Below are 14,449 nucleotides of genomic sequence, written 5' to 3' on the forward strand. Positions count from 1 at the left end.
TTATGTTTTGTGTGAGTGGAAAAGCCTGTCCCCTCTAGATAGGATTCATGGGCACAGGTCATTTGAAACGATTCAGCTATCAAACGGGAGCAGCCAGAACTTTCTGGGCTTTTCTTCAACGCAGAGTTAATGCCAGAGTTAGGCAAAAAGCTTTTCACACACGACTTTTTTTTTTTCGGCAAAGAATGGAGATTCAGTGACACCAAAATGGTTTGTGACTTTGTGTTGATTTTGCTGAATTGTTCACTTTTGAACAAAAAAATTAAATGTCAAAATGGCCAGTTTTGATATTTTTAAAATGAACCGTTCAATGTTTTGGTTTGAAATGAATTCTCATTTAGAAAACTCCTTTAATTTTATTTTATTTTCAAAAAGCTTGAAATCAAAATGAAACTCATCAAAAATATTTCTGGTTGAAACAAATTTTGCTTAGTTTTTGATTTGCTGAAAACTTTGAAATTTTTCAATTTCTGTCCAGTTCAGACTGAATTTTCTTTTTATATTTCAAAATTTCCAACACATTGATAAATCTGTTTGGGTTTTTATTGCCCAGTTCTCGTGAACTCACGTTATAGCTCAAGTGGTTGCTCTTACGTCAGATCCCATCCGCACACAAAACTTCCCTCTTCACGTGCAGTGCTGCTATTGACTCAAGCTGGCTGGTCCATCGGGGTACAGACTAAAGCTTGAGTGAGCACAATTCATGAGCTGCTAACTTGGCCACTGTGTAATGTGGATGCAATTTTAAGAGGAACCCCTAGATACTGATCCCGGCTCTTCTTGCTGCTGGCACAAGCTGGCAGCAGGGTTGCAAATGCAAGACAACTGTCTCCTCTTGTTTATTTCTACTGTGTTCACGTACACAGGGCGAAGATAAGAACGGCCAGACTAGGTCATGGGCCATGGGCCATGCAGTCTAGTATCCTGTCTTTAGACAGTAGCCGGTGCCAGATGCTTCTAAGGGAATGAACAGAACAGGGCAATTGAGTGATCCATCCCCTGTCATCCCGTCCTAGCTTCTGGAGAGAAGGATGATCAAATGGTGTCTAAGACCCTTAGGCAGCACCCACACCCCCAAGGTACAAACCCCCATCCCCACATTCTCTCATCGCCACTGGGCTTTGGCACCCCTGCCTAGCGAGTGCAGTTCAGGGGAGGGTGAGTCCCTCGATCAGAACAGCTCTGCTGCCTGTTACTCGCTCACCCATGGTAACAACACGTTATTACCCCTCACCCCAATAGCAAAGTGACTTGTGATCCAGCACCAGCCACAAATGATCATTTAGGCAAAGCCGCCCCATCATGCTGCGCACCTAGGCCAAGTGGGTCTGTCTATGCAAACAAGGTCAGTTCCTGAAGTCCCCTCCCCAGCTCATGGCTAGATGTCAGAGGAGAGCTCATTCAAACCCTGCTTACACCAACCCCCTCTGCCCTTCCCCCCTTATCAGTTCACTGTGGGGGACACACTCTGCACAGAGTTTCACAACCAGCATCCTCCTTTACACGCTGGCCCTTAATGTCTGGACACCCTTCACTTCAGAGCCCTCCCCTTTTAAGGGTTTGCAATTCTTTTTCCTTTCTCTCAGGGGAAGGTGATTCCTGGTTACACAGAGCAGGGGCACTTCCCTCCTTTCTTAGATTTCCAAGACTGGGGTTTTCTTTTCAGTTTCAAGGTCTTTCCATTAACTTCCAGGGCCCCCCTAGTTGCCTCTTCCTGATGGGGCCATGGATGGGAACTTGAAGTTAGTTTTGTCTAAACAGCTAATCTGGGGGGAGCCCCTCCCTGCTGGGAGGTGCACTTGGAAAGGTGGTACAGGTGGTAGAATCACAGAAGATTAGGATTGGAAGAGATCTCAGGAGGTCATCTAGTCCAACCCCCTGCTCAAAGCAGGACCAATCCTCAGCTAAATCATTCCAGCCAGGGCTTTGTCAAGCCTGACCTTAAAAACCTCTAAGGAAGGAGATTCCACCACCTCCCTAGGGAACCCATTCCAGAGCTTCACCACCCTCCTAGTGAAATAGTTTATCCTAATATCCAACCTAGACCTCCCTGTGACATTATTAACATGAACCGTGACTGTATCGATCATTGTTGCAACCAGGGTCCTGTGGTTGCACCAGGTCTTGTACAGAGGAGGTCAAGTGGGGTGTCTATGGAAAGGTTTCAGAGTAGCAGCCGTGTTCGTCTGTATTCGCAAAAAGAAAAGGAGTACTTGTGGCACCTTAGAGACTAACCAATTTATTTGAGCATAAGGTTTCGTGAGCTGCAGCTCACTTCATCGGATACATGCTGGTTAGTGTCTAAGGTGCCACAAGTACTCCTTTTCTTTATGGAAAGGTTGTAGTTTGCTGGTTATGCTGTCTATATGTGTGTATCATTTTTGTAGTTGAAGTTATGAATATTGGCTACGTACTTGTATCTCAATGTGTTTGATTCTAAGTAGCCTCAGTGAAGCATTTGGTCAGCTTCTTGAGAAAGGACTATTCTCAGTAAATGCCAAATCAAGAAACACTTAACTGACAATGGACTTTGGGAGATGCCAATCCACATCTGAGCCTTCCTGGGAATGTTCAAACTAACATGTAAACAATGGCGTCGGCTTGCAAAAAGCTGAATCATTCATAGACATGTGACTTGCCCAGGTGGCTACAAACTCCATCTTGTTGTTGTGACTTTGCACAGAAGAACAAAGGGGTTTCCGCTCACAAGAGAGAGAATATAAAAGGCCCTGGAAGCCTCTCCATTTTGTCTTCAGCTGACTTAAGAGACGGCCTCTCCACCCCAAAGAGATGCCTGAAAGAAACTGGAACAAAGGACAGAAACTACAGGGGTGTGAGTGATTGCTGGACCCAGACTAGGAAGGAGTCTGGTGTGTGAAAGAAGCTTATTGGAACATCTCAGGGGATAAGATTTCATCTGTAATCAGTTTCTTAATGTATTAGGCTTAGACTTGCGCGGTTTGTTTTATTTTGCTTGGTAAGTTACTTTGTTCTGTCTGTTATTACTTGATCCACTTAAATCCTACTTTTATATTTAATAAAATCACTTTTGCTTATTAATTCCACCCAGGTGGCACTATTAATACCTGGGGGAGCAAACAGCTGTGCATATCTCTCTATCACTGTTATAGACGGCGGACAATTTATGAGTTTACCCTGTATAAGCTTTATACAGAATAAAACAGATTTATTTGGGTTTTGGACCCCATTGGGAGTTGGGTATCTGGGTGCTGGAGAAAGGAGCACTTCTTAAGCTGTTTTCAGTGAAGCCTGCAGCTTTTGGGGGATGTGGTTCAGATCTGGGTCTGGGTTTGCACCAGGCGACCGTGTCTGGCTCAGTGAGGCAAGGCACAGAAGTCCCAAGCTGGCAGGGAAAATGGGCTTACATGTAGACTCAGCACATCAGGTGGCAGTCCCAAGGGGGTCTCTGTGACCGAACCCATCACACTCCCCCACTGCAACTTGAGACCATTGCTCCTTGTTCCGTCATCTGCCACCACTGAGAACAGCCGAGCTCCGTCCTCTTTGGAACCCCCCTTCAGGTAGTTGAAGGCTACTATCAAATCCCCCCTGTGATGTTGTTGAGATGAACTGTGATCGTTTAGATCATTGTTGCAACCAAGGTCCTATAGTTGCACCAAATCTTGCACAAAGGAGGTCAAGTAAAGTGTCCATGAAAAGGTTATGATTTGCTGGTTATGATTATGCTATCTGAATGCGTGTATCGTTTTTATAGTTAAAGTTATAAGTATTGGCTCTCTACCTGTTTCAAATGTTGGCTCCTGGGATAACGCCGATGAAGTAATCAGCCAGATATGCTGTCACGAAGTCCCCGGGCGATGCTCTGGAACTACTCCATACGAAGCCAGGCAGGACTCTGGGGGAGCCTCCTCTCTGTGAGCAGACTGTCTCCAGAAGCTTACACAGCTTCCACCTTCCTGGGTCTGACTTCGGAGCATTCAGCATCCTCTGCCCCTCCGTGTGCTTCCCACAGCGAGTCCGCCCAGGCGGCGTCCTGGGGAAGCCAGAGGGTCCTGCCCCCCAACTCCGCAGTCAGACGGGACTCTCAGCCAGCCAGTAAACAGAAGGTTCATTAGACGACAGGAACACGGTCTAACACAGAGCTTGTAAATACAGGGAACAGGACCTCTCAGTCGGGTCCATCTTGGGTGGTAGGGAGCCCAGAACCCAGTTCTGGGCCTTCTTCCATTTCCCCAGCCAGCTCTAAACTGAAACTCTGCAGCCCCTCCTCTGGCCTTTGTCTCTTTTCCCGGGCCAAAGGTGTCACCTGGTCGCACCCCCATCCTGGGTCTCAGGTTACACAGGTGCAAATAGCTGGGCAGTCTCACCGGCCCCGAGGGCCTCAGCAAAATCACACATCCAATTCCCACCACCTAAGTATTGGTGCAGTACACAGGGAAACTAAGGCACACACAGTATTAGTATAGGACAGTAAGACTCACATGCAACATAAGAAGATGAATAAAACCCCACTTTGTCACATATGCCATGTAAGATATCGGCAAAAATGTTATAATTTGCCAGATATGAAGATCTTGTTTATATGTTTGTATCACATTTGTACTATGAGTTATAGATATGTATGTTATAGATATGTATGTAAGTCTGTATTTCAGACTTGTGCTATGCTTCCCAGACAGTTTGGCATCAGCACTGCCTAGCCTGCTTGATGGCCCATTAAGGACCATCAGCTACACAACTGACCCATTGAGAGAAGGCAGATACGCCTTGGGACTCAGCAAGGCATGCAGGGACCTGCCTATGGACAGGACTCTGAGGTGTTTCCAGGCCATGTGTTGGACAGCTTGTCTATCAGACAAAGGAAGCAGAGGCCCCATGGCAAGAGACTATAAAAGGAAGCTGCATCTTCTCCATTTTGTCTTCAGTCCTGCTTCTGACCTCTGGAGGAACCTTGCTACAAACTGAAGCTCTGAACAAAGGACTGAATGACCCATCCCAGCTGGAGATGTTCTCCAGAGACTTGACTTAAGCCAGCAGTTTATTCCATCACTGCTACAAGCCTGAACCAAGAACTCTGCCATCACTGTATGTCATTGATTCCATTTAACCAATTTTAACTGTCATCTATATTTCTTTCTCTTTATGAATAAACCTTTAGATTTTAGATGCTAAAGGATTGGCAACAGCGTGATTGGTGGTTAAGATCTAACTGATATATTGACCTGGGTCTGGGGCTTGGTCCTTTGAGATCGAGAGAACCTTTGTTCTTTTACTGGGGTATTGGTTTTCATAACCATTCGTCCCCATAAGGAACAGTGCTGGTGGTGATACTGAGTAACTGGAGTGTCTGAGGGAATTGCTTGTGTGACTTCTGGTTAGCCAGTGGGGCGAGACCGAAGTCCTCTCTGTCTGTGTGGTTTGGTGCCTTACTAGTAAAGGACCCCCAGCCTTGGGCTGTGACTGCCGTGCTCCAAGCAATTTGTCCTGAATTGATACTCTTAGTAGTATCCCACCAAAGCCCGCTTTGTTACACCTCCTCTCTCTTCTCTTCTGCAGACGAAACAGGCCCAGCTCCCTCAGCCTCTCCTCATAAGTCATGTGTCCCAGCCCCCTAATCATTTTCGTTGCTCTCTGCTGGACTTAGATTTCCAAGACTGGGGTTTTCTTCTCAGTTTCAAGGTCTTTCCACTAACTTCCAGGGGCCCCCGTTGCCTCTTCCTGGCTGGACAATGGATGGGACTTGATGTTAGTTTGTCTAAACAGCTGGTCTGGGGGGAGCCCCTGCCTGCTGGGAGGTGCACTGGGAATGGTGGTACAGGTCAGGAGCGTAGCGGTCTCTGTACAGGGATAGACAGACTCAGCACCACCGTCCATACAGAGCTCCTAAGGACCACCCAGCTCAGAGCATTGCAAGTGTTCATAACAGACCTCACCGGACGTATTTTATACCCACTAACGTTGCAGACACCGGTCGGGTCAACTGCTTCCTCCTGGGGGTTCAGCGCCCCCCTGTTCGCCCCTTGGGGTGGCTGGACCCTGCGTGTCACAGCAGGAGAACAGGGATATGTTCAGGCTGAGTTGGGCTCAGCGATGGATTTGGAAAAGTGCATTGCCTGGCATGCAGCCCATAGGCGCTGACTCCGTGGCTGGAGCACCCATGGGGAAAAATTGGTGGGTGCTCTGAACCCGCTGCAGCTCCCCGCCCCTCTGCCTCCCCTCACCTCCCCTCCGCTCCGCCTCCTCCGTGAGCACGCCACATGCCCACTTCCCCCCTCGCTCCCAGCGCTTGCCGCCATGGAACAGCTGTTTCACGTGGCTGGAAGGGAGGGGGGAAGGAGGGGGAACGCGGCGCGCTCAGGGGAGGAGGCGGTGCTGGGGCAGGGGATTTGAAGAAGGGGTCCAATGAGGCAGGGAGCGGGCAGACTTGGGGCGGGGACTTTGGGGAAGGGGTTGAAATGGGGGTGGGGCCGAGGGGGTGGGGGATGGGTGGAGTGGGGGCACGAGCCCCCACCGGCGCCGACAAAAGTTGGCGCCTATGATTCAGCCGTGAACGTGTCAGCAGCCCGAGTGGGGCACAAGCCAGCTGTGGTGTTGAGTGGCTCTTGTGGTGGCTTCCTCATGGTGAGAACAAAATAACCCCCCCACTGTGACTTACAGGAACCCCAATTGCAAGGGTGTTGCAAAGTGAGGTTACTTAGTCCCGGTCTGAAGACTGCCTAGCAACAGGACTCAGTTTGTCCCGTGATAGTCATGGTTACAAGTTGGTGTATGCACCTAGGTTCTTCTTTTAGTTTACTTAGGGGTCTGTGACACATGGCCAGAAAGGGTTAAGCAGCTTGCAGGCTAAATGACCCAGATTCAACCCGTAGAGACATGTTAGAAAAGTATGTAAATGGTAATTAGGGCCATTCCATGCTGGATAGGCTAGAACTTTGAAATGCAAACCTGTATTGTTAGAGAATTGGAGGTGATACTAATTGTGTGTGTTTACTTCTATCTTGTTAGAGGTTAGCATGTAAACAGACAGTTCCTGTCTGTCACTGTAGCTATTGATTCAGAGCTCGAAAGGGAATATTAACATTTTGATGAATCTTGGGTGAAGTAATGTCATTGTCTATATGACTCTTTAAAGTTTGTGATAAACTGCTTAATGGGTAAATTACCTTATGTTAATCCGCGGAGTTAATTACTGCTGAGGTTTGGGAAACAGAAGGTTACATTAAAGGCCTATTGTTGAGTCAAAAACTCTGCTCTGCCCAGGAACTGTATAAAGGACTCTTGGGACCTGATCCTTTCATCTCAGATCTGCTTATGCTTTATCAGGGAAGGCACTGAGCTGCAAGAAGGAGATCTCCAGTCTCATCTAGATCACCCTGGGTATGAAACACTGGACTGAATCTATGGACTAATTCTAAGAACTCTTGGAACTGCAAAGCTCACCATCTCTACCATGAAACTGATCTCAGAACTGTACTCATGTCTGTGTGTATATTGATCTTTTAACCAATACTCACTCTCTTTTCTTTTCTTTTCTTTTCTTTTCTTTTCTTTTCTTTTCTTTTCTGTTGTTTTCTTAAAAATCATTTTTAGTTTATTAATAAGGATTGTCTGTAAGCATGTATTTGGATAAGATCTGAAATATTCCTTAACCTGGGAGGTAATGTGTCCGATTCTTTGGGATTGGTAGAACTTTTTTATATGATGAGTAAGATTTTCAGTATCCTCCTCATATTTGACTGGGTTGTCTGGGTGGAAGCCCAAAGGCCGGGTTGCTTTCAAGGGAACTGTGTTTTGGCTTCTGTGTAACCGGTAAGGTATTGTGGAAGCTGTTCTCTTGTTAGCTGGGTAGATCTCAGTATTAGAATAACCACCAGCTTTGGGGACTGTCTGCCCCATTCTTTGCAGTTTGCCTAAATTGTGTAACTTCAGTGTGGTCCCCCGGGTGCACCAGTCACAGGGTCTAAAGGGAAAGGGCGCGAAGGAAGAGATTTCGTCCCAGTGAGTTCCACAGTTATCTACACGCCCCAGCTGAATCATAGAATCATAGGACTGGAAGGGACCTTGAGAGGTCGTCTAGTCCAGTGCCCTGCACTCGTGGCAGGACTAAGGATTATCTGGAGCATCCCTGGCAGGTGTTTGTCAGGAAAGGAAAGGAGCGCCCTAGTCCTGCAGTTGGGAGGGCCCCCAGACTCGGCAATCAGCTAGGAAGGAGGGTGAACTGTGTATCTTGCTGTTAAGTCGGATCTCGCGGCCAGTCTGCCAGTAAGACTCCTGGTGCTCTGAAGGAACGGGTTTCCTAGTCCGTCAGCTACATAACTTCCGTCTCAGCCTTACGCCATTTTTGGCAACAGTGGGATAGGAAAAGCAAAACCTTCCTGCCCAGAAGTCAGCTGGTTTATTTGAAAGGGTGGGTCAGCCTGGCAGGGATGGACTCAGATCAGGGTCCATGTTTGTCTGCTGTTCATGGCACCTGGAGCCAAACACAGGAGGTTTATAATTAACAAACAAATCTTTATGTGCAGGTTGGCAAATCACATGACCACTGTGTATTCGTTCGTGCTGTGGGGCATCCGTGGAGGCCCACTCAGCCTCCTGCCGGGTGTTGCACAGACCCCGGGAGACCCGGTCCCTGTACGGGCGGTGGGTATCATAGGCCAGGGGAGGCTCAGCCTCTCCCAGAGCTTGCCACTGCCGCCGGAGCCCCGGTTGCAGGGAAGTTTTTGCTTTATTATGCCCCATGCAGGTTCTGGGGCGGCTGAGGAGGTGGTATGTGCTGCTCAGCTTCCTGGGTTCCTCAGTCACCTCCCTGGACTCCAGTCTCATGGTTGTTAGTGAGCCTGACTCACGATTTTGAGCATTTGGAGTTGGCCGTGCTGCATCCTCCGTACTAAAGTCAATGGGGCTAATTTCTAATAAATGTGAAAGGGTATAAAATACGTTACGTATCCATTTCTCTTATTCCATTTCCTTAAAGCTTAGCGGTAACTTTCATGAGGGTCCTTCTACCATTTTTAAAGACAGCAACTAAAGGATTTCTGTAAAAAGAGGTAACACAATTCCCGGTACAAAACTGAAAACAAAGAAGGCTGTCTGCTAAACATACCTAAATTTTGTAAATACAGCAATCTACGTGCATGCTCCTTTGGACTGGCCTTTTAAAAGTTTATTTGTTAAAACGTTCCTTGTTTTAACAGCGTTTAGATTTTTAAAATCTTAGGAAAGAAAAAGGGTGTAGGGGAGAAATAGCATTCTTGTCTCTGCTAACAAGTGCCCTCCACTGTTCTGCGTAAGCTGTTCTTTCTCTACAGTTAGCCTGTGTGTGGTCTGTACGAAGGGTGTCCATCTAAAGCTTTCTTTACGGTTTACAAGTAAAAGTTTTAGAGCAGTTTTCCTTTAGGCAAAACGTCAAAATCCAGCGAAGGCTGTTTTTAAAGGCTGCCGCAGTTGCGTACAAGCTGGCGTTCCGTAGCGCGCTGGTCTGTCCACTCACTGGTTTAAAGAGCTGCTGCACTTTTAAACAGGCCCACGGTCAATAGCCACGCCGCTTGGCCCGTTGTGATTGGTTCAGGAAAATGCAATTTTATGATGTGTCTACAGAACAGCTTCTGATTGGCTCAGCCAAGAGGCGTGGCTTGTCCAAGACTGGCCGTCCCGGAATTCTTGCCGTCTGACTCGTGGCCAGTGCAGGGCTGAGCTGCTGTTCTCGTCTCTCTGCCCCGTGGCCAGCGACACAGGCCTGCTGTCCTTCCTGCTGGTTTCCAGCGCTCTCTGCAACCTCTCGCGTTATTGTCTCTCTCGTTCTGTGATGGGCTGAAAGGCTTTTGCTTTTCTCCGCTGTTCGGCAGCCTCCCTCCCTTCGTGTCGTGGCCAGCCCCAACCCCCTTTGTTATTGCTCAGACTTCACTGCTGAACTACCTACAGCCATAAAACATTTCTTTCTAAGGACCTGTTAGCCTGTGCTCGCCTGAACGCTTTATTCCTCAGTTTACTAAACATTGAGATGTGTAAAAAGCAAGTGTTCTTCTGAAAAATCTCTTGTCTTCTAACCTTTAAAATGGCTTCAACTATGACACCCCCCCGACCCCCAGCACAACTCACGTGCCCCATAAATTTTTTTTTTCAATTTTCAGTGGCTGATGGTGTCAAATTGCACCCATCCAGTATGAGTTTGGAGTGCGGGACATCAAACAAAAAGGGGGCATGGAAACCAGTCACTTGCGATGGTGCTGAATGCTACAAACATCTTAACTCCTGGTGTGTCCATGCCTAGATTCCCACCTTCTTGGGGGAAGGAGCATGGCCTGCCCCTTACACGCTCCCTCCTGCAGCCACTCACCCGTGGGCCCGTGCTCTCTGTAGGGTATGGGAGGTGGGGGGCTCTCCTGGCCCCAGAGCGGCTGCTTCTGGCCATACTCCAAGGAGCCAGGCCGTTGCTCTGCTGGGGAGCTCAGGTCTGTGCTACCATGAGGGCTCCAGGCCCACGGGGCTGGTTTCTTCTGCTCTGTTAATTGAATTGGCTGCAGCGGGAATCCTCAGTCCAGGTGCCCGGATCCTGCACCGTTTCCGTGTCCATCAGTGGTGGAGTGTAACCATGCCTTTGTGGGGCACAACTGAGAACACCAAATTCAGGACAAACTTCTGAGAAATAGGGCAGAGACACCCCAAACCGGAGGTTACTCTCCCATGAGATATACAAAACCAGCAACGAAAGTAAGCTAGGCTGGGGGGAGCGGCAGAATCATAGAACTGGAAGGGTCGTCAAGAGGTCATCTAGTCCAGTCACCTGCACTCCTGGCAGCTAGATACGCTGGAGGGTAGGGATAGGGTCCAGAGGGACATAGACTAATTAGGGGATTGGGCCAAAAGAAATCCGATGAGGTTCAACAAGGACAAATGCAGAGTCCTGCCCTTAGGATGGAAGAATCCCATGCAACGCGACAGACTAGGGACCGAATGGCTGAGCCACAGTTCTTCAGAAAAGGACCTAAAGGTTACAGTGGATGAGAAGCTGGATAGGAGTCAACAGTGTGCCCTTGTTGCCAAGAAGGCTAACGGCATATTGGGCTGTATAAGTAGGAGCATTGCCAGCAGATCGAGGGAAGTGATTATTCCCCTCTATTCGGCACTGGTTAGGCCACATCTGGAGTATTGCGCCCAGTTTTGTTCCCCCCACTACAGAAAGGACGTGGACATACTGGAGAGAGTCCAGCAGAGGCAACGAAAACGATCAGGGGACTGGGGCACATAACTTATGAGGAGAGGCTAAGGGAACTGGGATTGTTTAGTCTGCGGAAGAGAAGAGTGTGTGTGTGTGTGGGATTTGATAGCAGCCTTCAACTACCTTAAGGAGGGTTCTAAAGAGGATGGAGCTCGGCTGTTCTCAGTGGTGGCAGATGAGAGAACAAGGAAAAATGGTCTCAAGTTGCAGTGGGGGAGGTCTAGGTTGGATGTTAGGAAACAGTATTTCACTAGGAGGGTGGTGAAGCACTGCAATGGGTTACCTAGGGAGGTGGTAGAATCTCCTTCCTTAGAGGTTTTTAAAGCCTGGCTTGACAAAGCCCTGGCTGGGATGATTTAGTTGGGGATTGGCCCTGCTTTGAGCAGGGGGTTGGACTAGATGACCTCCTGAGGTCCCTTCCCACCCTAATCTTCTATGATTCTATGACTCTTTTTCACCACACTGGCTAACAAGAAGTCATAAAAGCAGTTTTCTTGGGTATTCCAGTCCTTGTATTACCACCAAAAACACTAGACTTAGAGATGAGTGGTTCTTTAAAACCAGTCTCTTCAAACAAAAGGTTCTTCTGATCCCAAAGGACCAGCCACACACCCAGGTCAATATACAACTCAGATCTTACCCCAAAATCACACTAAAAGAAAAGGAGTACTTGTGGCACCTTAGAGACTAACCAATTTATTTGAGCATGAGCTTTCGTGAGCTACAGCTCACTTCATCGGATGCATACTGTGGAAATTGCAGAAGACATTATTATATACACAGACACCATGAAACAATACCTCCTCCCACTCCACTCTCCTGCTGGTAATAGCTTATCTAAAGTGATCATCAAGATGGGCCATTTCCAGCACAAATCCCACTGTTGCCAATCCTTTAGTATCTAAAATCTAATGGTTTATTTGTAAGAAAGAAAGAAAGGTAAGAGTTAAAATTTGTTAAAGGAATTAAATATATACAATAAATGCAAAGTTCTTGGTTCAGGCTGTGATGTGGCACCCCATAATTCTTTATGAAAATATGCTTATGAATGTATACATGACTTAACTGGAGTATATTTTATGCTACATATGCCATGTACCATATCTCTGTAAAGGTTATGATCTACTGAATCTATTCATCCTATTTGTATGCATGTCCCATTTTGGTATTCGAAGTTATGAATATTGGCTGTGTACTTGTTTAATTTTAAGTAGTCTCAGTGAAGCAGTTGGTCAGCTTCCTGAGAAAAGACTATTCTCAGTAAGTGCCCAATCAAGAAACACTTAAGCCAACAATGAACTTGGAGATGCCAATCCACAACTGAGTTTTCCCAGGAATGTGGCCTGGCAGGTGAGGAACTCAGTCATGCATGGACATATGACTTGCCCATGTGACTCCAAAACTCCATCTTGGAGCTGAATTCTGGATAGGAGAGAGGAGGGGGCCTACACCTACAAGAGAAAGTCAATTTAAGCCCTTGGAAGACCCCTCCATTTTGTCTTCAGCTGGCTCAAGAGATAGCCTCTCCACCCCCAAAGGATACCTGAAAGAAACTGGGACAAAGGACAGTAACCACAGGGGTGTGAGTGATTGCTGGACCCAGGCTAGAAGGAGGCTAGTCTGTAAAAGAAGCTTACTGGAACATCTCTGAGGATGAGATTTCATCTGTACTCACTTTCTTACTGTATTAGGCATAAACTTGAGTGTTTTATTTTATTTTGCCTGGTAATTCACTTTCTTCTGTCTTTTACTACTTGGAACCACTTAAATTCTACTTTTTGTATTTAATAAAATCACTTTTTACTTATTAATTAACCCAGAGTATGTATTAATACCGGGGGGGGGGGAGCAAACAGCTGTGCATCTCTCTCTATCAGTGTTATAGAGGGCGGACAATTTATGAGTTTACTCTGCATAAGCTTTATACAGGGTAAAACAGATTTATTTGGGGTTTGGACCCCATTGGGAGTTGGGCATCTGAGTGTTGGAGACAGGAACATTTCTTAAGCTGTTTTCAGTTAAGCCTGCAACGTTTAGGGGACATGGTTCAGACCTGGCTCTGTGTTTGCAGCAGGCAAGCGTGTCTGGCTCAAACCAGGCAGGACACTTAAATCCCAAACAGGATCAGGGCTAGTCTCAGCACATCAGGTGGCAGTTCCCCAAGGCGGTTTCTTTGACCCAACCCGACAAACAGGCTTGTAGCAGTGATGGAATAAACTGCTGGCGTGTTAAGTCTCTGGTTGCTTCCAAATCACTGGAAGGACCTCAGTCCCTTGGTTAGATGCTCCCATTAGTAGAAGTTCATAGTCTAGAGATTTGAGCAGGACAGAGTCTGGAACAGGATAGAGGCACAGTGAAGATGTTTCCAGGGCCTTTTATATCTTCTACCATGTGGAGGAAATCCATTGTTTCAAACAAAGCCCTCAGCACAGCTAGTGGAAAATCACAGGTGAAAGATGGGAGTTTAGAATCACATGGGCAAGTCACATGTCCATGCCCGATTTCACTTAATCATTGCAGGAAGCCATTACCTACACTCCAGACAGCATGTTTACAGGACAATCCACTCAGTGTAGATGGGCGTCTCCCATGGTCCATTGTGAGTTGTGTCCTTTCGATGGGCCACTCAATTTGAACAGTCCCTCCAAGATGTGGCTAGTTACTTCATGGGCGTTACCCCAGGAGCAAACATTTGAAATCCAGGGATAGAGCCAACACTTATAACTTCAGATACAAAAATGATACATGCATCCAGATAGCATAATCATAACCAGCAAATCATAACCTTGTCATAGACACCTTACATGCGACATCTTGTACAAGATTTGTTGCAAATATATAACAATGGTTGCAACAATGATCTATGTGATAATATTTTAATCAGGTAACATCAAATGGACGTCATGTGCCAGCGCACGGCCCAGGCCTGCCCAGGCCCCAGGTAGCAGCTGTTTCATGTAGCGAACCCTGGGTGCAATGCATGGCTCACTCACAGATGGGGTGACCCTGGCAGATGAGGTGCCAGCTCTTGCCAAGGCTTTAGGCCTCAGCTGAGCACTGACAAAGTCATTGCTGGAAGCCAGACTGTGTGTTAGCATGGTTCTATGGGTATGGACTTTCTAACTATGTGTTTCGTGCTTATGAAATGCTTGTACGTGGCTGCCGGTGTCAATCTCCCGGAGAATAGCTGTATCATGGGCTGTAAGGGAAGAGTGAAGGTTTGTTTTAAACTTGGATTATTGCTGTGCA

This window comes from Chelonia mydas, chromosome 11, assembly GCF_015237465.2.
Source record: "Chelonia mydas isolate rCheMyd1 chromosome 11, rCheMyd1.pri.v2, whole genome shotgun sequence".
In the NCBI taxonomy this organism is placed as follows: domain Eukaryota; kingdom Metazoa; phylum Chordata; order Testudines; family Cheloniidae; genus Chelonia; species Chelonia mydas.